At 40.1% G+C, this 27,376-nt stretch overlaps 1 protein-coding gene across 4 annotated transcripts in view; it reads right to left on the reverse strand.

Annotated features, from left to right (window-relative positions):
* Positions 1–27,376, reverse strand: part of FBXW7 (F-box and WD repeat domain containing 7) — a 512,478-nt gene that overhangs the window by 210,695 nt on the left and 274,407 nt on the right. For 3 of the 4 annotated variants that reach the window (XM_049632298.1, XM_049632297.1, XM_049632294.1), the window contains exon 1: positions 13,168–14,300. The exons of the other annotated variant lie outside the window; for it this stretch is intronic. The gene's annotated coding sequence lies outside the window, so the exon portion shown is untranslated. Of the gene's footprint in view, positions 1–13,167; positions 14,301–27,376 lie in introns of those variants that run through there. 4 annotated transcript variants of the gene reach the window in all.

The raw sequence follows: 27,376 nt of genomic DNA on the forward strand, positions 1-27,376 counted from the left end.
CAACCTCACTTCAGAATAACTTAACAAGTATTTTTTTTAAGCACTGACTATATATGCCCAGTATCAACTTTAGAACTAGAGTGGTTCAAAGAAAAAGAAACTACTATTAGGATTTAGCTCAGGACCTTTTTCACACATTATCTCCCTGAAATCTCACAGCTTCCCTGTGAGATAGGTCGTATCTTTTTTTCAAGAGAGGAAGCAAAGGCTCAGAATAGAAAAGTGGTCCCTAACCTAAAATGTCTTACAATTTAACTGAAGAAACAAGAAAAATATTTTTTTAAAAGACAGAGAGTAGGGACACCTGGGTCGGTTAAGTGTCTGACTTTGGCTCAGGTCATGATCGCATGGTTCGTGAGTTGGAGTCCCGCGTCAGGTTCTGTGCTGATAGCTCAGAGCCTGGTGCCTGCTTCGGATTCTGTGTCTCCCTCTCTCTCTGCTCCTCCCTGGCTCATGCTGTCTCCTGTCTCTCTGTCTCTCAAAAATAAATTTTAAAAAAATTTTTTTTAATTTTTTAACACAAGACAGGCAATAAACTAGTTTAATATCTCAGTTAACAATAGACAGAAGGTGGGAATAACAAAATAGATGAAGGAAAAGTATACAGTAGGTTAGTCAGGGAATATTTCTTTAAAAAGGTTTCTAGTAGTCAATTCCTTTTCTTAAGAAGTGACATGGATGAGCAAAAGGTAATGAGATGGGGAGAAGCACCACTTCTGCAAACAATGTGCAGCAGAAATTTGGGGACTGAAAGGAAAGTCTGTGATAGCCAATTTAAGTAGTAAGTCAAGGAAATGAGGAGTGTAAGACTGCCTTAAAATGAAGATTGAGCCATAACCTGAGACAATGAGACTAGTTCCATGCTTTTAGGGTGCTCCTGCCACCAAACACTCTCAAGCACTGAAAGAAGAACAAACAAAAAACGATCTAAAGTAAAAGCTGATAGGGTTGGTTAACACAGGCTTAGCTATAAAGTCAAACACCACATTTCATAAAATGAGTGATGGGTCATCTATTTTGCTTTGTATATCTTGGGTCCCCAAAGAGAATATAAGTTTCAGGAGGGCAGGGATTTTTATGTTTTGTGCACTCAGATCAATACCTGACATAGCAGGTGTTCAATAAACACCTGCTGCTGAAAAAAGGCAGTATTCAAAATAGTGACCTCATCAGAAGATCACAAATGCCTCTGGCATTCAAAACAGCAACTTCACAGAAACAACAATAACAATATTATAATATTAATACTATTAATTTCAACAACTAACATTCCCTGGGCACTAACTCTGAGCCAGACCTCGTAATGCATTAATTCATATATTATAATGAATACTGACTATCTTGACTAGCCTATGAAAGAGGTAGGTATTATTACTATCGCCCAGTTTTTACAAGGAACACACACAGAATAAATAATGTGCCCAAAGTCACAAAACAATACAGCTGAACCTGGGTCTATCATCTCCAAAGCTTGCCTCTCAACCACTCTGTCACATATACAGAATTACACGCATCCCACTTAGGCAAAGCTAGGGAAATGTTGCCAAAGAGGAAAAAAAACAAAAACAAAAAAAAGAAACTCCACTAGCAGTTGAAAACCCTGTCTGCCCCTTCAATACCCACAGCTGGTATTGTGGAAATTTTCCCACCCTAGGATACATTGATTATCCCAAACAGATTAAAACTTCAATGGCTTAAAGAATCCAGATGTTGAAAAGCTAGGAACTAATCTAATCAACATTTCAAAGGATGGTAGATAACATGTGGTAACACCCCACTCCAGAAACCCGAAGAAATAACAGGGTGTGACCTCTGACTAAGACTGACCTCAAAACTTCCGGTGCCATTCTCCCTGGTATCTGCCCTTCCCTCCTTCCTTGGCTCTGTGGCTCTCCCCACCCCTCTGTACATCTCACCTCTCCTACCAAATACCTGGCCTTCACAAAAAAATCTGAAGTTTTCTGTCTCCTGCTCTAAATTTCTAATCTAATAAATCAGTATTTTAATATTTCTTGAGTGAAAAGAAATCTGCCTATGTAATATTCAATAGAAAAAGATTCCCCACTCATGACAGCAACATTCCAAAGTTTATGTTCTCAAATTCACATGGTAGTCAATTAAGAGACCACCAATTATGCAAAAGAAAAAGGATGATCCACAAATTTATTTATATAACCTTCTGGTATTACATACACAATAAATAAAAAGAAATTACAGTCACTAGAAAAACTATGCTCTTCTCCCATCTACCTAGTAAACTAGTTATAATCATAAAATCCTATTTTGAAAAATCTCTGAAATGGAAAGAAGCATAACTCCAGAAGCATAAACTCCAACTGCTACCAACAAAGAAAAATATTTAAAATAGCTGGATTTTCTTGAACTAGAATTTTTATTAAATTAACCACATAGCTAGAGATCCATTAATATGTAAACCAATCTAGCTTTTGCATTTACATCAAAACCTAAAACAAACTTGCCTTAAAAGAAGTTAGAGAATGAGGACAAGAGCTGGCAAGATAATCACTACTAAGAAATATATCTCAATATTTTCTTTCTGCCTTTGGATTTTTTTCATATACTTATCTTAAATATACACTTCTATTAAATAAACAGACTATGAAGACATCACCAAATTGCTCTCAAAATAGAAACTTTCCAAATATAAAACAGTCAAGAAGCATTTGTTTCTTATGCTGGCCAACAGAACACTGATTATGCCAAGCTTGAAGGAAAAGTTATTTCTGAAAACTGATGTGTATAATAAACACAAAAAGTGAAAACAGAATAGCAAACACACACATACTAATCATTTTAAAAAAGGGAGAAAACTAAAATTTAGTTAAAACTGAATCACATAAATGAAATTCCTTCAATCTTAATTTGAGATGTAATGATAATTTCAGATATAATGATACAGATAAAACTTGTTAAAGTTCTTCATAATTTTTTTAAGTTTATTAATTTTTTTTTGAGAGAGAGTGAGCAAGCATGAGCAGGGAAGAGACAGAGACAGAGAGAGAGAAGGAGAAAGAAAATTCCAAGCAGGCTCCATGCTGTCAGCCCAGAGCCCAACATGGGACTCAATCTCACAACCACGATATCATGACCTGAGCTGAAATCAAGAGTCAGACAACCCAATCGACTTAGCCACCCAGGCATCCCAACTTTTTCATAATTTTTTAAAGCTTTTTATTCCCAAGCACTAAAGAGATGGACAGTTAAGAGACTTGATAACTAAATTGCATCCTGATATTTCTAAATAAACAATTTGCACCACAGTCACTTTCAGAGATAATCAATGAATTATTCAAAAAAGAGTCCTTTGTGATCCAAGTACTACCGAGGTCTTTGGAAATGAACTCAAATTCAAGTTATGTTCAAATCAGTTCTTCTTTCCTCTAAATAATAAACACAGCAGTGTGTCATTCTCTAGTTTTTAAGAGTTTTTAATAAAATGTTAATGAATCATATGCTAGTTCAGATACTTCTGAAAACACTGCGGAATTACTTCAGTATTATTTGTCAAACTCTAGGGCTGAATTTAAATGCTGGACAATAGAAAGCCTGACTTTAGGGCTGTCCATATCATACCTTAAAAGACCTTTAACTCAAAGAACTAACAGGGATGGGTCACATTATTTTATGTCAGCCATCCTAAAAAGTCTGATAAGATATATACATTCTTCCAAAAACAAACCAGCAATTTGTCTCCAGATTTCACATGTTACACTAACATATATTATTGGGTTCACTCAAGATGCTATGGGATGAAAAAGCCAGAAGAGAGGTGCCTGGGTGGCTCAGTTGGTTACACTTCCAACTCTTGATTTCGACTCAAATCATGATCTCATGGTCATGATCAACCCCCCCGGGAGCAGTATCCTCAGCTCCACGCTGGGTGTGGACCCTGCTTAAGATTCTCTCTCTCCCTCTGCCTCTCCCCACTCGTTCTTTTCTCTCTCTTAAAAAAACAAAAAGCCAGAAGAAAACAGTATCTTACCCAATGATGATCCTCTCAGAGGAAAGGCTAAGTGACATTAAAAATATTTTGCACTATGTCTTTTGGGTGGCTCAGTTAAGTGTGGACTTTGGCGCAGGTGATGACCTTGCAGTTTATTGGCTCAAGTCCCACGACAGGCTCTGCCCTGACGGTACAGAGCTTGCTTGGGATTCTAGTTCTCTCCTCTCTCTCTATTCCTCCCACATTCGCACTTTCTCTCCTTTCAAAATAAATAAACTTTAAAAAATATATACTTTGCACTAAGTCTTTCAATATTTCCTAAATCCAAGAACAGTCATGCAGAAAGGAGCACCTAATGCAGTACACTAGGTATATGTCCACACAGACACACACAATACATGCTACCTAAAGCCACCCAGATTTCCAGTAGCTACCCCCCAGCTATAAAAGAAAGGGCAGAGGCAACACAGCAAAGCAATAGAAACTGCACAATATCTGAGTGATCCACTAGCTATCCCTTAGGTGATAGAGAAAAGAATAAAAGATACTCAAGCAGTGAGGTCTCTGGTACATTTTTGTTTATTATTTTTCAACCACTGCACCGCAGGATAATACAACACATACAGGCTCTCATACTTTCTTGTACTAGCTTACTGTTTTAAAGAAATCGAGTTACCCAAAAAAATTTAAAGGAATATTTTAGAGAAATTATTACATATTGGTCATTCAAAATCCAAATCAAGTACAGATGTTCCCTCAAATATTTCACAATTCTGAGGTGGAATAGGAGGAAATTTTAAATATACTTGTGTGAAGTAGTATAATTATTAGAAAATACATATCCCACAGTGTTCAGGAAATGTCATATACATAGAGTATGTTTAGAAAATACACTCTAAACATACTATAAAAGGTATCATGAGAAAAAAAACAACGAAAGTCTCAAAAGAAAGTAGCAAAAATCGAAAAGTACATTGAGACGTAAGACAGACTGGTTTTACACTGGGCAGGAAAAAGTCTCCAAGTAAAAAGGTTTAAATGCAAGAGTTCATTATTTACTCAAAATTTGCTACCAAGTTGGATGAAGGCAGATTTCAGCCAAATTATATGGTAAGAGAAATTTGGCATATCACTAATAACTTCTTCCTTAACTCGCTTCTTCCTCAACAGCATCCTTTCCCTTCAAGAATTCAGAGTCTCCATGGTCTGTTCACCTATTTCCTGATCAAAACCTGCTCTTAGAAAAAGATCACATAACTTATTTACCTTAGAGATGGCTGTGTAAAAACCACTTCTATGTAAAATAAATAATTGTATAGCTATTATCACAAAAAAAAAAAAAAAAAAAAAAAAAAAAAAAAACAAGAAATAACAAGTGTTGGCAAGGATGTGGAGAAAAGGGAATTCTCATGCACTATTAGGGGGAATACAAACTGGTGCAGCCACTGTGGAAAACAGTGTAGAGGTTCCTCAAAAAATTAAAAATAGAACTACCATATGATCCAGCAATTCCACTTCTAGGTATGTATCTGGAAAAAATGAAAATACTAGTTTAATTTTAGTATATGTGTTGCCAAAGCAAGCACATGAAAATACTAATATAAAAAGACATATACCACCCCGATGTTCATCACAGCATTACTTACAACAGCCAAGATATGCAAACAATCTAAATGTCCATCAACAGATACATAAAGAAGATGTGGTATATATATATGCAATGGAATATTACTCAGCCATAAAAATGAATGAAATCTTGCCATTTGCAACATGGATGGACCTAGAGGGTATTATCCTAAGTAAAATAATTCAGACAGAGAAAGACAAATATCATATGATTTCACTTACATGTGGAATTTAAAAAAACAAAACAAAACAAAATGAAGAAAGAAAACAAAACAGGAAACAGACTCATAAAGAATAAACTGATGGGGGGCACCTGGGTGGCTCAGTCGGTTGAGCGTCCGACTTCGGCTCAGGTCATGATCTTGCGGTCCGTGAGTTCGAGCCCCGTGTCAGGCTCTGGGCTGATGGCCCAGAGCCTGGTGCCTGCTTCCGATTCTGTGTCTCCCTCTCTCTCTCTGCCCCTCCCCCGTTCATGCTCTGTCTCTCTCTGTCTCAAAAATAAATAAATGTTAAAAAAAAAAAAAATTTTTTAAAAAAGAATAAACTGATGGTTGCCAGAAAGGGGGCAGGAGCAGGAGGATGAGGAGATGGATAAAATAGGTGGTAAAGGAGATAAAGAGGTACAATCTTCAAATAACAAAATAAATACAACATGGGATGTAATGTACAGCATAAGGAATATAGTTGATAATATTGTAACAATTTTGCATGGTGACAGATGATAACTAGTCTTAACTGTGGCAACCACTTCCTAATGTATATAAATATGGAATTACTACACTGTACACCTAAAACTAATGCAATATTGTATGTCAATTATTCTTCAATAAAAAATTTCTTTAAAAAAAAGTTTATTATTTGAAAGCAACTTTACTCATCTGTTTGTAATGACAATGCAGCTAAGTTTAAAAAAAAAGGAAAAACACTAATACAGCATTCTTTCCCCTGCTCCACTGAAAATGTCACCAATATAGAATATTTTTATTTGTAATATTTGCAGATATAAGATGAATACCTTGTGTCTTCTAAATCACCAACTATCCTTAAGCTTAAGACAATGAGAAAATTACTTGAAATGACAAAAATTAAGATTTTCAAAAGAACAAGAATCCTCTCCTAATGAATAGGAAAGCCAACTTTGTAATGACCTACTAAAAGGTAGCCTAAATTGTCAAACTGTATACATTTTTTTAATGAAAGAGGAAATGAAGTACCAATTACATGTGTAGAAATACTATGAAACATAAAAGCAGGTTAGAAACCAATTTAAAAATTATCATTATTGCAAGGGTCACCTCCTCCCCTGCAATAAATAGGGGAATCATGAAATAAATAATATTTATGAAGTCAGGGTAAAAATATACCATCATCTAATGCAAGTATTTGTTGACATATGAAACAAATGTTTTGATATTAGCTATAATGTAAAATTGTACAAAGTGAATTATCCTTCCTAAACAATACATTTGAGACAGTGTCTCCCAAGAAGTAAGTTCATCCATGCTACATTTACCCTTAAGAATACAGCAAACATTTTTTAGAGTACACGTTTAAGTTATTTAGACGATTTGTTAAGAAGGGGCACCCGGATGGCTCTGTCAGTTGAACATCCAACTTCAGCTCAGGTCATGATCTCACAGTTTGTGAGTTCCAGTCTCGCATCAGACTCTGTTCTGATGGCTCAGAGCCTGGAGCCTGCTTCAGATTCTGTGTCTCCCTCTCTCTCCACCCATCCCCTGTTTGCGTGCTTGAGCAAAAATCAAAAAAATAAAAAAAATTTTTTAAAGTAAATAAACATTTTAAAAAATAGAGGATTTGTTAAGACTTAACAAAACAAAAACTGTGCACCCCATTATTCTACATACTGAATTGGTCATTGCAAGAAATTAAGACTTTTAGAAACAGAAGTATCAAATCTTGGGGGCATCTGGGTGGCTCAGTCAGTTAAGCGGCTAACTCTTGATTTGGGCTCAGGTCATGATCTCACTGTTCCTGAGTTCAAGCCCCTCATCAGGTCCCACGTCACAGCAGAACCTGCTTGGGATTCTCTCTCTCTCTGACCCTCCCCTGCTCTCTCTTTCTGTCTCTCAAAAATAAGTGAATAAACTTTATAAAAAAAATATCAAAACTTAATGTTCTTACAACTTGGCTAATATTTTCATCTGATTCAAACCAACCATAAACACTTATAATTTTACATTAAAATAAATGCTTTACAATTTATTTTCAGAACCATCCAAAATTACACCCCTAAGTTTCTTCAAAAATACTTTCAGCTATGACACATAGCCAGTATACCACTATGTCAATTATTTATCTTAGAATAAGAAAATGCAAGTAAGTCTGTATTTTTTAGATGCTATAGACAGGACTGCCACCTTGTTCCTCAATCCATAGTTTTCATCACTCTGAAGGCAAAAGTATTTTGAACAGTTGACTCCAGATTTACTACGGAATCATTTTAAGACAACCCTCAAGGACACATCTCACTTAGAAAATGGAGAACACCTAAAGCAGCCACTCCAATCTTTGTAATGGAATGCTTATACCATATGTTGGTGGATCTGGGCAGTTGTCTACACTGGGGTTCTATAAACTACAGGTCAAATCCAACCTACCTCCTGTTTTTATGTACAGGTGACCCTTGAACAACATGGGTTTGAACTGCGCTAATCCACTTACACATAAATTTTTTTCAATACATACGGTACTGTCAATGTACTTTCTCTTCCTTAAAATTTTCTTAATAAGTTTCTTTTCTCTTTCAATATTGTAAGAATGTAGTAAATTGTAAGAATGTAGTCTAGAATACATATAAATCTACAAAAAATGTGTTAACAGACTGTTACTGGTAACGCTTCTAGTCAACAATAGGTCATCAATAGTTAAGTTCGGTGTGAGTCAAAAGTCATACATGGATTTTTGCTGCACAGGGGACTGGTGCCCCTAACCCACACACTGTTCTAGGGTCAACTGTTTAAGGTTTTACTGGAACACAGTCACACTCACTTGCTTATATATTGCTATGGCTTTTACACTACAAGAACAGAACTCAATCGTTGTACCAGATGTGGACCACAAAATCTAAAATATTTACTAACTGGTCCTTTACCAAAAAAAAGAAAAAAAGCTTACCAACCCCTCCTCTACACAATGAGATGTGAGAGCAACTCACGACTTCTTCAAGAACCGTTTCTAAAGTACACAAGTTGAGCTGCTGCCAGCCTAGGTGTAGGCTTTCAGGTCATGAGTACTTAAACACAAATGCACACCCAAGGGTCTTTAATTATCCCATATCAATCCCAAAGTTGCCAAGGCAAAGCACATGAGGTCAACACTCCCTCCTACCAGAGTCCCACCTTTCCCCCTATCTTTGCTAGTAAATCATGTCAACCCAAAAAGGCTGCCCTTTAAGTTCATCTAAACATGGTTTTACCTGCATAAAAAATGTTGTGGAAAGTAGAGGCTGGAGAAGGCACCTGTATGGCATATATTCTAGTCCCTGTATCCTCATCCTAGAATCACCTAAGATCTAGCTCCCTGTATTAAACCCTTAAGAGGCCAAAGAAGCTAGTAGGAAGGTGGTGAATGGAACTAAGGAACACAAAAAGTGTGGAGATGTAAGTGCGTGTGTGCGTGTGTGTGTGTGTGTGTGTGTGTGTGTACCCTATCTCACAATCCTTATCTTTGTCAGTCAACACTAAATGCTAGTTCCATTAGCTGCAGGTTTCACCACAAAAAAAAGTCTTACGGTGTCTCATGCTTCAAAGACAGCTGAATTTTTTTAAATGCCAAGTCGTTTTTTGTTTGTTTATTTTTTAATAAAAAGGCTTTAAAAAAAAAAAAAAAGGCATTTTCAGCACTGCTGTGCCAACACAGGAATATCCCCCTCCATTGTATGGGACACAAAGACACACATCAACTGCAAGCAGGGGAAGCGGGCTTCTCTGCCAGCTATTTTTAGCCCCACTTCATCATGTTAAAGACCAAACTCAGGATAATAATGAAGGGCAAACTTTAAAAACACAATTTTTTATAAAAACAAATCTGTGCTTTCATGTACAGTTTCCTTTACAGTGAAATCCTATATATTCTTTGAAACTTAATCTCAAGGGACCTATATACTCTACAAAAAACTTGTTAGCTCTTTCAAAAATATAGACTCACGTGTCCTAACACTGAACATGGTAGCCATGTTTAAAAGCTGTTCCTCCCTGTTGACTTCAAGTCTTACCTACTTTTAAAACATTTTCTTAGGTACAGTCTCATCCATTCTCTGTCATTACTACATCTTTGCTAACTTTAACAGATTTCCTTCCCCCCGCCTAAGTAAAAATACACATTTCTCATCTCTTTACTCTGTCAGCTCTCTCAAGAAAACTTAATACTGTGAAAATGACTCCTAACTCTACATTTTCAGCATTTCACTCATTAGTTTAACTATTTTTCTATCTTCAGATTGCATCAGCATCAACTTTCACCCTAAAATTTAATGTCCAAAACAAAGTCCACTGCCTTATTTCTGATTTATTTTCTATAAGAAACCACTAGCACCAAACTAAAATACTGGGGGCATCTTCTTTTTCACGCTTGCAACTGTATAGCTCTTTGATGACCATGGTGTAAAAATGCTGGTTCTCTTAGGGATGCCTGGGGTGGCTCAGTCGGTCAAGCGTCTGACTTTGGCTCGGGTGATGATCTCATGGGTTATGGGTTTGAGCCCCATGATGGGCTCTGTGCTGAAAGCTCAGAGCCTGGAACCTGCTTCGCATTCTGTGTGTGTGTCTCCCTTCCTCCCTCCCTCTCTCTCTCTCTCTCTGCCCTCCCCCATTGGTGTGCACGTGCGCACGCTTGCTCTCTCTCTCTCTCTCTCTCTCTCAAAAATAAATAAACATCAAAAAAAATTTTTTTAATGTTGGTTTCCTAGAAAAACAAAATCCTACTCCAGGTATAATGCCTCTTGACCTAAAATACAATTTCTCCTCAATCATCTAAAACTACCTTCTCGGGAACATTGCTCTCAATTGCTTCTTTGGGCTATACTCATATAACTGCACAAACACAAACTGACCCTAAGCTGACTCAACAACCAATCTCCATCTGTATTCCCATCAAGCTGACTTCCTAATTATACTTGTCTCTCACACCGTCCAATTCCAAAAGCCTTAAACACTTTACCTCCACTGCTCCTTTCATCCTAAAAGAGAACTTCTTTCCCAGATTTGGCTCAGACACTCCAATTAGTTTTATACAGTCACTTCTCTAATGAAAAATATTCAAATACATTTATATCTAAAGGTACCAAACATAGTAGTATAATATATAGTGGCTATAAACAAACACTGGTTCATGCTCCCTTTCCTATGATTTTATGCAACTTGTGTTTCATTGCCTCTGCCATAAATAAAAGCATCTCAAAGGCAGGGACCCCAAATGGACCCCAAACACTTTGCTGCTTCTTTGCAATAAAACATTACCATGCTTTTTAACCAATCTATAGTCAGAGCAATAAAAATAAGTCTTAAAGTTAGTAAGCAACTTTGATAGAGTACAAATCTACCTTCAAATTATAGTTTGTTGGTTTGTCTCCCCCTCCTGCCCCCAAAAAACAGCCAATGCCAAGACTAGAGTTCTCTTCTTCCCATCTTTGTGAAACATGGGATATGTAACTTCCTCAAGGTCTCAAAATAAGATAGCAAACAGGTCCAGAGACATTTGCTTCTGATTCCACATCTAACATTATATCCACTAATCAGTATTTTCATGTAGTACCCATTTAAAATAGACAGAACCTAAGGTTCCTTTAAAAAGCATAACAAACACAAATATATAAAGAGAAACAAAATAGCTGGAGAAGTTCCTGAGGAGGGCAAAGTGATCAAGGGATAGAAAGATATCATTCTAAGACAGACACACAAAGTCAGGAAAGATGACGGTAAAGAGGAACAATGAAAATCTATAAAACCAAGAAAAGATGAACTCCAGCTTGTTCTAGCGCTTCTCAGAACAAGAACTCTGGATGTGTCTTACAACTTTAGAGAGACAGGTTTGGGATAAATAAATGAACTGTTAAATAATTTAGGGTCTAATAAGCTTGTAGAACTCATTACCTCAAGGAGAAAAAGTACAGATGCAAACACTATTTGAGAAAGTTTTAAATACATTTAGTCAAGATCCTGAATGACGAAGTTAGCACAGATAACCCTCGGCTCACGTTCATTCCCAAAAAGCTTCTCTCAGCAGTGGCTTCAGAGGGTGTGAGTCCACACTGCTGTCTGGAGGAACTACAACTCTCAGCATAGTACTGCCAGTGTTCTATTAAATAAAATTCTACCCTGTACTGAACCCTTAAGGTCTGTAGAAGTACATGAAATGCTCATTACTTTCCCGCATGTCAAGTTGACACTAGAGAGGATACCTAAGATACAAATGAAAGATTTTTATAGACTTCACCTTCACAAGAATGGAAGGGAAGGGAAATAATCGTTCTTCAAAGAGTTTAATACCAAAAAGTTTCTCAGGGGCACCTGGGTGGCTCAGCTGGTTAAGCAACTGACTCCTGATTTCAGCTCAGGTCATGATGTCACGGTTGGTGAGATCAAGACCTGTGTCCTGCTCTGCGTGACAGTGTGGAGCCTGCTTGGGATTCTCCCTCTCTCTCTCTCTCTCTCTCTCATTCTGGCCCTCCCCCACTTGAGCAGACAGGATCTCTCTCCCAAAATAAGTAAAAACAAACTTAAAGAAGTTTCCCCTCATTTGAAAAAAAAGTTTCTCCTCATTTGATAGGGAAGTAAAGATAACTCAAACAAGCAAGTCTCAAGTCATTCTGCCAAGTACAAAAAAAAAAAAAAAAATGCCAGCAATTAGGACATATGCTACCCAAACATTTAAAAAAAAAAAAAAAGCATTTGGGTAAGGAAAAAATGTAACAACTTTTAAAAACTGGTTAAAGTACTAGATGCTCTCCTCCAAGTAAGCTGTGATTCACAAGAACTCAGAATTTCCTGAGTAACTGAAATCTGTCACAGTGTCCTGTTGCACAGGAACTGGACCCAAGAAATGAGGAGGTAAAAAAAATTCCTGCACCAGCAGGTACCGAAATGAAAATCTCTCAAGGAAAACTGCAAAAGAAGAAAGGAATTTTACTTTCAGGGGTTCGCAGGATAAAAGGTTCCCTCGTGGGAGCCCAAATAAGAGTTGCCCCGAAACAAAAACCACAGCGGGGTTTCACACCCGCTGTACCAGGAAAAGGTGTATTACAGAGATGTCCTTTGTGTGCACATATGCTTTGGCTTCCTCAATTTCCCTTTGCCAATTACTGGCCAGAAAGGTGCAAGTGTCCACCCTGGATAGGGGCAGAACTCCCCTAAGGGAACCTGTGAGTTTGCCTAGTCCACGTATTAAATGTTCGAAACCAGGGGACGATCCAAGACCCTCCTCCTCGCTGTAAACATAAAGATACACCCTCTGATCCACGCTCTGCCAACACTCCGGTCAAACATCAGCCAAACTCCAGGAGAGCGAACCGGTATCCTCCCACGTTCCACCCCTCCGTTCCCTTTCCCGGGGCCACTCACACTTTAGGGAAGAGCCGTGGCGCTGAGAAAGTGGGCTGGTTCCCTTCCTCGTTCGCTCTGAAGCGGCAGCTGCGGAAGGCTCGGCGCGTTACTGAGGAAGAAGCGGTGCTTGTGTCTCTGAGCCAGGCGGTCACCCGGGTCTCTTCCGCGCTGCCGGAGCAGAGGAGGCGGCAGCGGCCCCGCTTACCTCCGCTTTTCCTCTTCCTGGGTCCCTTCAGGCTGTGTCTGCTGCCCGTCCTGGGCCACTTCTCCCGGGACAGTCACGTTTGGGAGGCTCCAGATTTTGCTTTTATAAAGTTTTCCTCTGGGCTGAGGCTGCGGCCGGCCCCCCGGGTCCCCCCCGGCCCCGCCGCCCTCGGGGCTGGGGCGGGGGAGGGGGCTCTAAGAACTCCTCCCGGAGTCCTGCCGAGGAGCCGGGGGGCCGGCGACAGGCCGAGGGAAAAGACCCCCCCCCCTCGCGAGGGGGCTGAGGAGAGGGGGAAGGTAAGGAAAGGACGGTGGCGCCGGTCCTGCTCTCCCCGCCGCCGGGGCCGCCGCTTCACATTGGGGTCCCCGCCCCCCCGGCCGGGGGGTGGTTGCTGAGCGTGGGTCCCGGGTTCATACACTCCGGGGGCAAGATGCTATGGCCCCGGGCGGGTGGCCGAGGCGGCGGCGAGGTGGGGGACCCGGCCGGCTCCGCTCGGCGCCGCCCCCGCTCCCGGCTCCCGCATGTGTCGCTGCGGCTGGGACCCCCTCCCTACACGTTGGGGGTCCCTCGCCCCGCGCCCCGGGACGAGACAGAAGCTGCGACCCCCTCCTCAGCGTCTTCTCACCGCGGAGCAGCTGACTAGTCCCGGCCTGAGGTAGCCGCCTCCCAGCCCCCCCAGCCGCCGGCTCCGGCTCGGGCTCCGGCGTGTGCAGCCGCCGCTGCCGGCCGGGAAGGTGAGGGGGGGAAAAGAGGGGTGGCCGCGACTCCCGCCGGTCCAGGTCAGGACGAAGGTCTCGGCCGTGGCCAGTGCGCGGAGGCTGGGTCTCTCAGATGCTCCCTCGCTCTCACGCTCTCCGCTGCGGTGGCGGTAGCGCCCGGAGCTCAGCTCGCTGTCTCGCTCGCTCTGTGCGGGGCTCTCGCCTCACTCCAGAGAGGGGCGGGAGGAAAGCGGCGCGGCCCGATGACGCAAGTCACCTAGCAACAGCTCCCCTCACCCCCTCCCTTTTCTTTCCGCCGGGACGTTTCCTCCGCTGGCCTTTTTTTTTTTTTTTTTTTTTCCCTTTCTAATCACCCCGCCCTGGCTGACTCCAGCGCGCTCTGATGACGCTGCAAGGGAAGAGGAAGTCTGGGCTCCGCGAGCGGGTGGGTGCGCCTCGGGCCGCGGGACTAGCAGCGGCTGCCGCCGCCTCTACGGCCGCGTCAGAATTGAAGAGAGGAAGGGGAGGAGCCGAGTGGAGCCTAAGCTGCCGCCTGATCTTACCCCTGACCCGACGGCGGCGGGGAGAGCTTGCTCTGTAGAGGTTTCCTTCAGGGCAGGTGGTGACGGCTCCTTTGGGAGCAAGGAGGAAGGCCCAGGCCGCACGGCCATGCTCGGGCGCGCACCCCCCGAAGGTGAGGCATATCGCCCCAAATGGGCCTTCGAAAAGCCAGACTGGGCGAGAACTTGCCCGACGTCCGTTCCGCTGCACCTGCTCCAGGGAGCGAGCGTCCCACCCTTCCCGCGGTTTGGGGCGAGACCTAGCACCCGATAACGTGTGGTCCGGCCGAGCAAATGTTTGATGAATGAATGCCTCCCTCCGAGGTACCCGCGGAGTTCAGAGGAGTTGATGGAAGTGTAAGCGTTTTGTAAGCTGCGGGGCATTGTAAAGAAGAGAGTGGTAATACAGCCCCCCCCCCCCCCCCCCCGCCCCGCCACGAAAGGAAATAGGGGTGCGGTTTAGGTACGGTGTCACAACTTGTGTCTTTAGTGTAAAGGGGGGCGAATTGCCGACGCGAGGGAAGGGAGCCGTCCTCCCGGAGATTACGGAACGATATTTGACTTTATTGTCTCACTTTTAGTACTCATTCTTGCTTGTATGAAGCTTTGGAGAGCTGATCTTGGTTGTTCATAAGTGTCCATCTAGAACCATAATCAAGAAATGTTGGCCTGTGTTTCAGGTCTGACTCCAAAGCTATCTCCTCTCTAAATTAGGTATTAGTACGATTATGCAGCTTTTCCTACATATGTTATCCTGGAAAGTAAGTTCAAATAAAAACTCATGAAGTTGAAAGTGTAGTTCTCTAGGAAAAGAAATGTTTTAAGATGAAAGGACCAGAATCCTCAGAATCTGTCTTGCACCTGTCCGGGGGAATAGCGTGAGACGGAGATGAAAGCGGCAGCAATGATGAAAGGAAGCAGATTCTAGAGTTCTGTCACCGGACCCTGGCACACCCTACCTGCTTGGGAAGCAGCATTAATGGATATTACAAGTCTTTCCACTTTAGGGAATAAGGAGCAAGTTTTTATAGGCAAATTGTGGAAGCTCGGGGTTTCTATCACCACCATACGCAAACAGTATACCAAGGAAACTTCTAACTGGGTGAATCCAAGGGCTCATTTTTATTAAAATGCTGCAGAAAGATCAATGGAAGTGGGGAAGCGGATGTTGCAAAAGCAAGAAGAGACTCACAAAGTGGCACTTGCCCAACTGTCCGAAGTTCCAAGAGCCAGGCTAACTATCCTGCTTAAGCTAGCATGGATTTGACTGCCTTGTCATGACCAATGCCCTGCCATGTCCTTCCAAATAGGACTCACAGGGAATGTGACCAGCAGTTATAGCCCCACCTGGTTACAAAATAAATCTTTATTTGGTTTTTCCCCCTTCCTAATTTCCTGCTGGAAATTGAATGAGTAAAATCCGCCGATTTAGGAGATTTTGTGAAGCCTGAGCACCTCAGATTTTAAGTTCTGTGGGCTTTGGATAAAGAGCGCAAACATCAGAGCTCTGCAACGCAGCCGAGGACGCCTCCAGAAAAGTATGTACTGCACCACATGGGGTTTGTCAGCAGCCTGATCTGTTTTCATTGTCAGTGGCTCCACCTTAGAACCTCAGTAGTGAGAAACAGAATAGCACTCAGGAGAGCCCTCATCCACCTACTTATGAAGTAACAGCAGCACTAAGCTTGCTGGGCAAAATCCACCCACCTCACCACCCAGCGTGATAACTGGAGGAAACAGCTGGAACTGGCAACTGGAGAGGAGGAAGTTCATACATTTCCAACTTAGTCTGCATCTCTTTATTTCTTTTACTTCTTATTAATCCAGAGGAGAAAACAGCTAGTTTGTTCAAAATTCCAAAAAATCTGAAATTTCAGGTAACAGTACTTTTCCCTGCTTCATCAGTTTGTGTGTGATAAAGATCTACATACTATGTTAAAATATAACAAAGGGTTATTTGTAGGGTTCTTCTGCACTTGAGAAGTGAGTTCTTATGATAAACGATTTAATCAGTGTTTTATTATCCCACATCAGTGGTTTTTACTGTCAAGATTTCATAAGCTAAAACATCTGGTAAAGTTTCTAGAAATGCCATCTAAAGTCTTCAATTACTTTTAGCATGTTTATTGTGAAATATACGTTTAAATCATAAAGCAGTTATTCAGTATAATGAGTAGTTCTAAAAGAAACCTGCCTGTGACCAACCAGGTCAAGAAATGGAACATTGCCAGCATCCTAGAAGCCCCCCTGGTGACCTTCCTGAGCACAACTCTTTCCCTCTCTTTTAGAGGTAGCCATTATTCTAACTTGTTGTGATAATCATTTCCTTGCTTTTCTCTATTGTTTTTTCACAAGCGTACATCCCTAAACAGTATATTGTTTAGTTTTGCCCTTTCTTTTGAACTTTATTAAATGGAATAACATAATATGTAACCTGTTTGCTTGCCGCTTTCTCACAATGTCGTTTGGAAGCCATATGTTGTTCAGGTTGTTCATATAGTTGTGATTTGTTCATTTTAATTGCTGCATATTACCATGTTTCATCGTAGCAATATGCCATAATTTATTTAGCCATTTTATTGTTCATGGACATCTGGATCGTTTCCAGTTTGGAACTGTTAAAAACGCTGCTGTGAACATTCTCCGTGTGTGTATTCCATCACATTTATACAAGTTTCTGTATGATATATACCTGGGGGCTGCTTCTAGAGTGTTATACTCATGCCAGCCACGTACGTGAGTCCCATTGCTCCACACCCTCAGCCACACTCAGCGCTGCCAGTCCTTTGGCCAGTCCAGTGGGTGTGCAGTAGGATGTCATTGTGGTTTGAGTTTACATTTCTGTGAGTACTGATGCTATTGAGTTCCTTTTCATATATCCAGTAGCCATTTGGATTTCCTCTTGTGAAGTGTGTAATTGACTTTTTCATGCCCAGTACCTGAGATGCCTGATTTTCCAATATCCTTTTATAGTCCACATTTGAACAATTTATTTCAGGTAAGGCAATGCTACCTAATGAATTATATTTGGGACGACTCTTTCCAAAATATAGCTTACCTAATTATCTTTTATGAATTTGATTATAAACTTCTTAAAAACAGGATAAAACTATTTTTTATTTTTTACCCTACAAAATAATGCCATGCTTTCAACTATTATTGCTGGAATTTCTTGTGGTGGTTTTGGGTTTTGTTGTTAGTTTCCCTCAAGTATGTAAAGGCAATTTTTATTCTCTTGAATCTATGTAACTGAATTCTGTCCTTTGTTACTTTGTATGTTATAGGCAACTATGTAACAAATTGTTTCCCCTACACACTTCTTTTTTTCATTTCCCAGTTTCATTCATTTTATAAGCCACAGTGACTTTTTCTTTCCTTCTGAAGTCCCTGCTAAAATACATGGTTTGTTGGGTTTATTTGTTTTCTAATTTTACTCAGTAATATTGAATACATACCATACATGTCTCTCCTGGCAAATTTTCCCAACATGTTCTCTTTGGTTGTCTTTATCATTTTCATATCTGTCAGTTCTTTGTGTTGAATCAGTGATATTTTATTTTTTATTAATGTTTTTATTCATTTATCTTGTGAGAAGTAGAAAGTGCATGTGAGTGGAAAGGGGGCAGAGGGAGAGAAGGAGAGAGAATCCCAAGCAGGCTCCACACTTTCAGCGAGAATCCCGATACAGGGTTTGATCCCATAAACCATGAGATCATGACCTGAGCTAAAATCAAGAATCTGACGCTTGGGGTGCCTGAGTGGCTCAGTCAGTTAAGTGTCTGAGTTCTTCTCAGATCATGATCTCACATCTCATGAGTTCAGGCCCCACGTCAGGCTCTGCTGACAGCTCAGAACCTGGAGCCTGCTTTGGATTCTGTGTTTCCCTCTCTGTCTGATCCTCCCCTACTTGCTCTCTCTCTCTCTCTCTCTCTCAAAAATAAATAAACATTAAAAAATTAATAAAAAAAAAAAAAAGAATCGGATGCTCAACTGACTGAGCCACCCACGCACCCCCAAATCAGCGATATTTTAAAGCTGGAGGAAGATGAGACCCAGAGAAATTAAGTATTTTACCTAGAGTCAAAAGGGCAAGTAAATAAGATGCCTGGACTCCACCCCAAGTCTCCTAATAAGTATTCTTGCCATTATATCCCACGGACTCAGTCTTCTGGAGCAGTAAGATAAATTAATTCCAATGGTCTGTAGAATACTGTTCACTTCCACATGGCAAACTTCTTATTCTGTCATTGAATAAGATTACTTTAAGTCTGACAGCTTTAGAATCAGATTAAGGTTGATATAAATAAAAATAAATAAATACAATTTTAAAGATTATTATAAATAAATTCTATAAAGGGATTGCATGGAAACTTGTTTTTTAAAAAAATAAGGTTTCTCAGGAGTGCCTGGGTGGCTCAGTCAGTTGGGTGGCCAACTCATGATTTCAGCTCAGGTCATGATCTCACAGTTGTGGGATCAAGCCCCACGTGGGGCTCTGTGCTAAGCGTGGAGCCTGTTTAAGATTCTCTCTCTCCCTCTCTCTGCCCCTCCACCCCTCAAAAAAAAAAAAGAAGAAGAAGGTTTCTCCACTCTTTCCTTCACTAAACCTTATCGCCTCTTCAGAGAACCACCATACTTTCTCAGTATCCAAGAAAAAAATTGTGCAAAAGAAAGCAATGGTTAGTAGTGAAAAATAATTCAGAGAAGGCCCTTGGATTACATGATCAGCTCCCTAATAATTTAATAATGCTGTTTAAAAATGTTGAATGTCAGAACATAATGACATTTGTAAATCCAAGAACAAATCAACCTAGAAAACCTATCAACTGCCTGATGAGATCACCCCTGTGTTGCCTTTATCATCAACTGGATTTGCAAAAAGATGTAAAAATGAATTATAGATGATTACTAGTTTTAACAGAAAATAAGTAAATCACTTATAATCTTTGATAACTTAACCTCAGATTTTCAGAAAAACCCTTCATTTGGTTTTATTATTAATAGTCACAAAGTGTGTTTACCTAATAAAATCCTGATAAGGTAGGATTAGATGTAACTTAACTCTGAGGAGCAAAGGCTTTAAAATGTTCTGGCTTGAAATTCAAGGCTGAGCTATTGGATTAACAGTAAGGACTCGCCAAAGGTACTGGATACAGCAATATTATATGTCTATTTTTACCATAACTTCCCAAAGGCAGTGAAATGTAGAAAATATAAAAGTGTTAGAATATCTATCATAAGCATAGAGTTTTCCCATTTACTTGACAATTCAGTGAACAAAAATTTACTTATCATCTACTATTTCCTAGCACTTAACTAAGTGCTGAACATGTAATGGCAAAACAGACCTAATCTCTAGCTTCGTGGAACTAGTCTACTCCCTAGTATGTGTCAGGTTTGATACTTGACTCCAGGCACCACCAGAATATATTTTCATCTGATGATCTATAAGTAAATGGGTGACTACTTTTATTCTCTTGATAAGCAAGTAAATGATTACATGCTAGAAACCTTCAATTTTGTTGTCATTTTTCAGAATTTCATTATGACAATTTTTTTTAAATACAGAAACACTGAAAAGTAATATAATGCATATTTATTTAGCTAGATCCAGTCATTGTTAACATTTTGCTCTATTAGCTTTACACTTTCCTGAACCATTTGAAAGTTAAGTTGCAGGCATCATATTGCTTCACTCCCAGGACTTAAGCAGGTATCACCTAAGCAAAAGGATATACCTAACTTCAGTCTTTAATCTGACCTAAGAAAATGAACAGAAATCTACATCGAAATATGTACTTCATTTTTAGATTTCCCTAATTGTCCCAAGTATTTTTTCCAGTTTTATTGGAATATAATTTGACAAATAACACCGTACAAGGTTAAGGTGTACAACATGATGATTTTATATACATACGTATTTGTGAAATGATTGCCACATTGAGGTTAGTTAACACATCTATCCCCTCACATAGTTACCTTTTTGCGTGTGTGGTGACATTTAAACATTTCAGAACTCTCTTAGCAAATTTCAAATATAAACTACCAATAATATTTTTGATAGTGTGTGCCCTCCCCCAATCTGGATCCAATCAAGTTTCACACATTGCACTCTTCAATCATATTTATTTTTTTTCTTCAATCCTATTTAAATGTAGATATTTTTGGAGAAACGGAAAACTGGACTCTCCAAGAATATTTGGAAATAATTATTTTACATTATGTCATTTCTGTCTTTGACAATGTTATATTTTAAGAGCATTGTATATTTTTTTTTCTAAAAACATTATGCATTTTTGTGGAGGATGGTCTCCCTTTACCCAGTAGCTTTTCATTCACCTTTGACACCCTTTAGTGCAGCTTTAATAAGTGGGGAACTCACGGAGATACTGAGCATTCCCCTATTTTCTGAAAGCAACCTACACGTTTTCTTAGACACTGCTTCCTTCCGCCTTCGCCCTACCATGCTTTTCCTGGAAAGCTCTGTTTTTTTCTCCCAGCCCAAACCCTTATTACCTCTTTTGCCTCTCCTCGAATTTGTCCTAACTTTCCAGGAACACTTTCAAGAGCATCTAACTGCACAGTTCTTATCTTCTCTTATTCTCTGCCCACCTTCCAGGCTACCACAACCTCTTCTTAGCTCTACCAGAATCTGCCTGATTTCCTTTACCAAAACCCTTTCACTAAGAGTCCTCTGCATCAGAACCCACCACCAGTGCAACCTGCCACCACCATGAGTGTGTACTGAGCTGACTTCAAAGGAGGGAAAGGGCATAACATTTGTCAAGAACCTAGAATATGCAGTTATTCAATCTTCACAAAACCCTGCAAAGTAGGCACAAGATGCCCACGTTCCTTTTTCCTCTTCCTGACCACATAGGAAGACTCTATTCCCAGTTTCCCTTGCTATTAGGCTGGGGTCATGTAACTGGTCTGACCAAGGGAAAGCGGGCAAAAGTAATAGAGCCACTCCCAGGTTTGATTCTAAAGTCTCCTTTGAGGGGCGCCTGGGTGGCTTGGTCGGTTAAGCGTCCGACTTCGGCTCAGGTCATGATCTCACGGTCCGTGAGATCTAGCCCCGCGTCGGGCTCTGTGCTGACAGCTCAGAGCCTGGAGCCTGTTTCAGATTCTGTGTCTCCCTCTCTCTCTGCCCCTCCCCTGTTCATGCTCTATCTCTCTCTGTCTCAAAAATAAATAAATGTTAAAAAAAAAAAAACAAAAAAACTAAAGTCTCCTTTGAGACAATCAGCTTGTGACTTCTCCCTTGTCTACAATGCTTAAAAGCAAAGGATGCTAAGACACTAGATCACATGCTAAGAGTTCAGATTCTTTAGTTGCTCTGCAGGGGAGTTCTATCTGACCTCAATCAGACAGTGAACTGAGCAGAATGTAAAGTTATGTGAAGTTTCTGACTTTAATACCGAGTTTGCATTTAGAAACATAAAGAATAGCAAGTCCTTATGTTAGTATTCCAGTCTAGTGAGGTTGGGTTTGATAAGCCTTTGTGGCCTGACATGAGAATGCAAACCCCCTTTGTTAAACTGTTTTTATAGAAACATGAGTTCTGAGTTCCATTCTCAGTTCCAAACTATAAAAGAACTTCTAGAGAAAAGAAAACAAGAACTCTAGGGATTGACTCTTCCGTGAAAGAAGTACCACATATTAGAACACCAATACCCTCCAGGTATTTCTTTAAGGCTGCCTTTTCAACAAATAGGCTGCCATTCCAAAGATGAAATCCTCAGGTTCTCCAGCCTTTTATTCCAGGGTTGACATTTCTTTTAAAACCAAATAAAATGTCATGACCTACCATCTGATAAGCTATGAAAAGTTCAGAGCCACCTCTCTCCACTGTGGCTGGCTTGTTCAAATTATTTCAATGCCATGCCCTGCACTGGACACTACTATTTCCATTCATCAACATGAGACGGTTCTATGTAGTGCACTTTTAGGTTGAAGGGTAACAAGTGGTTATTATAGTATAAAAACCAACTTCTATAGCACAGGAAACAACTTCAAAATCAATGTCAGAACTTTTCCTAAAACTGTTGGCCAATTGCAAGCTTAGGGATTTTCTTCACTGATTATGTGTTTTATCAGGTCTCTTTCCATCACCCTATATCTGCTACTCTAACCACACCCCCCCCCACACACACACACACACATTCCTCATATCTCTCCAAAACAATCTCCTTAAATACAAGATTCCTTTTATTTTATTGAACAAGCCATTCAACTCTCTTGGGTCTTCACCTTTTATGAAAAATCCCATCAAACTCATTTTTAATAATGTACACAGGGATGCCTGGGTGGCTCAGTCAGTTAAACGTCTGACTCTTGCTCTCAGCTCAGGTCTTGATCTCAGGGTCATGAGTTCAAGCCCAGCATTGGGCTCCATGCTGGGTGTGAAGCCTACTTAAAAAATAAAATAAAGATAGTAATAATAATACTGTATACAGATGCAAATAACAGAAAACCCAATAGACATAGACATTTAGAGGATTCGTTCTTTCTCTTAATGAAAAATCCTCTAGTAGGGAATCCAAGATTGGCATAGCAGCTCATAGTACCATCAGGTACCTAGTCTACTTTTCTTTTTTTGCCATCCTTATTGCCATCGACATCACATTGACTTTTATCATCAAGCCTGCTGCCTAATGAGTCACAAATAAGTGGCTGTTTTTCAGGAATCACATTTAAATGCAGACTGGAAGGAAAAGGAAAGGGTGGTGCCTGTATGAGGAAATGAAGATTCTCTCCCCAACATTTCCAGCACAATTCTGTTTAGGCCTCACTGAGAGAACTTGAGGCCATGCCTAGACCCAAAGAAGGCTGAGAAGCCTTTTTGCTGGGCATTGGGGCTCCAAGTGAGCCCCAATGAAGTTGGAATTCCATTAATAAGGAGAGTGGGAAGAACAGACAAGGAGTAGGAAATCAGCAGTATCTGACACACTTTGTCTTAGTCTGTCCTGACTGCCATAACAAGAAACCATCAATCTGGATGGCTCATAAACACCAGAAATTTACAGTTCCAGAGGCTGAAAGTCCGAGAGCAGGGTGCCACCATGCTCAGGTGAAAGCCGTCTTGTGGGTCGCAGATTGTCCACTTGTTGTAGCCTCACATGATGAAGAACAAAGAGCATCAACCACTCTGCTAACTCTTACAAGGGTACTACTAATCCCATTCATGAGCCCTATGCCCTCACAACCTCATCTACTCCTAATAACCTCCCAAAGGGCTCGCCTCTTAGTACATGGCTGTGCAGGAAGTGGGGGTGGGGGCAGTAATATTTCAACATGTGAACGTTCAGTCCGTTACACCCTTAAAGATGTTTTTCTTAAAAGGACTATGTACCCCAGAGATGAAATGCCACTGTCTGAATCCCAGAAATACCTTCCATTTGTTTTTGTTTTAAAGAGCAATTTTCCTTCATGTTTTGCATGCAGGTATCAGTAATATACAGAATCTTTTTTTGCTTCTTGTAGCTGAAAAATTCTAGCAATTTAATTTCAAGAGCATTCTTAAATAAATGAATTTGTGATCTCCAGATGGTTGGCTTTTAGTCTTTTACATCATCATTGCAAACTTATTAGTGGCATTTTAAGCTCTGTTTTTAGACCTATGTGTAAGAATGATTAAATATTCATTTCCCTATTAAAACCAAAAATAAACATTTTTATTTTCAACCAATCTTAAATTCATGTAAAAGTTGTAAGTACAGTTTAAAGAACTTCTTTATCTTGACCCATTTGGGAGGAAATTGCCAACCTAATAAGGACATTAACATTGACTACATTAACATTAACTACCACCTAGTCCTGAGTCCGCCATTAAATTTCATTAATTGTTCCAGTAATAACTTTGATAGCAAAATAGAGTACACTTCAGAATGTGTGTTGCATTTGTCACATCTCTTTAATCTCTTTAAGTCTAAAATGTTTCCTCAATATTTCTTTGACTTTCACAACTTTGATATTTTTGAAGATGATAGTTGTTTTGTAGAATATCCCTCAGTTTGGGTGTGTTTATGTTTAGCACAAATACCACCAGAATAGTGCTGTTATTGTATTGAGTCAGTTTCAGTTTGTCCTTTTACTGATGAAGTCCAGTTTAATTATTCGATTAAAATGGAGTCTGCCAGGCTTTGCCACAATTAGGTAACTCCAAAATAAAGTTACTGTTTTTTTCCATTTGGAATTAATGAGTATTAATTTTGTGAGGAGATATTTTAGTTCTAAATAAATATTTTATTCCTCATCAAATTTTCATTTTACTCTTTTATTTATATCTGTATGGGCTCATGATTTCCTTGTTTAATGAGTTATAATCTGTTACTATTATTATTATTTATTTTGATGCTTACAATGTCCTATATTTGGCCAGTGGATACCCCTCCAAATTGGCTTCTATGTCGTTTTGTCCCATCATTTTTTTTAGTATTTTTTTTTCTAGCCCAACAAAATATTCCAGGCTCATCTTGTACTTTCCCTTCCCCAGTGTTGGAAGTAATCATTTCTCTGAAGAATAAGGGTTACCAAATAAAATGAAGGTTCATCAGTTAAATTTGAATTTCATATAAATAATGAATTAAGTGTTTAGCATAGGCATGTCCCATGCAATAATCTCTTATTTGCTAAATATTTACTGTATTTCTATATGATAAATCTGGCACTCTACCAAGGAGCCTTGCTCGGTCCCTTTAAGTGGAGAACAGTATTTGGAAGCCACAGTCTGGGTGGGTCTGCTGGTTATATTTGGAGTTCACAGGTCTCAGACTCTCTTGATGGACAGAGCTAGGGAACATGTATACATACACACACATGCATATACACATTTACATCTGTTTTTATATATTAATATCAATGCCATATAAATATAGATACAGTGCAATTCATGAGTTCACACTGAAAATGTCTAATTCCAATCCAATACCTGGAAGTTTAAACATTTTTAAAAAAATTTTTTTAATGTTTATTTATTTATTTCTGACAGAGACAGACAGAGCATGAGTCGGGGAGGGGCAGAGAGAGAGGGAGACACAGAATCTGAAACAGGCTCCAGGCTCTGATCTGTCAGCACAGAGCCCTACAGGGGGCTCGAACTCACAGACAGGGAGATCATGACCTGAGCCAAAGTCCGACACTCAACCGACTGAGCCACCCAGGCACCCCTAACACCTGGAGGTTTATTCTAGTTTTTTCCGTTTCCATATTTATGACTTCATTCTCCTAGGGTGAAAAACCTGACTTGCATTATTCTTAATATACTTACTTATTGATCAATCACTTGGTATATAACCAAAATCACACCACTGCCACTGCCCCCTTGCAGGTATCCCCTCCTTCCCCGTAGCTGCTTGAGCTAGGACCCCTGTGCCAGGCTATTTCCAAGTCAGACATGCCCTTCAACAAGCCTGGCCTCTGACACCTCACCACAGGTTATCCTACAGTATGGATGCCCTTTTCACCTTACATGGAATCTGTCCCCCAACTTCTCAGGGCATGCCACCTCTCTGGATGGATCTTCTCCTCCCCCCATTCAGGCTTTGCCACCAGGTGGAAGGTCACCACGTGGAAGGCCTCCTCAGCCCGCTCAGAATCTGACTCCACACTGGTCCTTCTCTCCATGTGTTCACCCTCCTCACCTGGCTCTAAGCATGAAAGTCTTCAAGTGTAAGTGATACTTAAGTATAAAATATTATATTACTCTTATTACCCATAACACACAAGCTGAGGTTTTCAATATAAAAGAGGCTTGGACAGGGGCACCTGGGTGGCTCAGTCGGTTGGGCGTCTGACTTCGGCTCAGGTCACGATCTCACGGTCCGTGAGTTCGAGCCCCGCGTCGGGCTCTGGGCTGATGGCTCAGAGCCTGGAACCTGCTTCCGATTCTGTGTCTCCCTCTCTCTCTGCCCCTCCCCCATTCATGCTGTATCTCTCTCTGTCTCAAAAATAAATAAAACGTTAAAAAAAAAATTTAAAAGAGGCTTGGACAGAGGCAACTGGAAAAATAGTTACAGATATTTTTATTCATTGTGCACTGTGCATTCATATTTTATTCATTATGCATTGAACTGATATAACCATTGCTTATTGACTAATAGTAAAAATCTTAAAAAAGTCAAAATTAGAAATGTTGACTCCTATTTAAAGACCTATGTTTGTCTCTATTTCCTCCCAAACCCCCTAAAATAATAGTAATGGTAGAAAAAAGTACAAACAGAACAGGAGATAACAGGAGACAAGAGATGTCAGAAAATTCTAGAAAATAGTAGGTAGACAGGAACAGCTAACTTAGAGAAAAGGAAGCTAAAACCTAAGTTTCTGTAGCAGAGTGTCCAGCAATAACCAGCCAATCCCTGATATGGAACCCTAGAAAATGGAAAAAGTGAAGTCACTAGTTGCTTCTGAAGGCACAAATGCAGGGTAAAGCAGAAAACACACTTTTTCTTAAATATGAATGGAAAGCCGAGGGTCACCAGACATTTGAGGAAAGCCTAATGTGAAAGCAAGAAAGAAAATTAACCTGGAGAATACAGATAATACAGAAGAAGAAAAGCCTCAAAGATGGTGATAAAACTTTTTAAAGATGAAGGGCATGGGATAATGGTGTGTGTCTGTACATATTGAGATAATTAAAGACTCATCTTTAATAATAGAAACTTAATAGATGACATCTTGGTTTGAAAAACTATGACATACCTGTATTAGCACGTTATTTAGATGCAAATACTAAGAGGAAAAAAACACCTGAAGAGTTGAAA

Source organism: Panthera uncia, chromosome B1, assembly GCF_023721935.1.
Source record: "Panthera uncia isolate 11264 chromosome B1, Puncia_PCG_1.0, whole genome shotgun sequence".
NCBI classification, from domain to species: domain Eukaryota; kingdom Metazoa; phylum Chordata; class Mammalia; order Carnivora; family Felidae; genus Panthera; species Panthera uncia.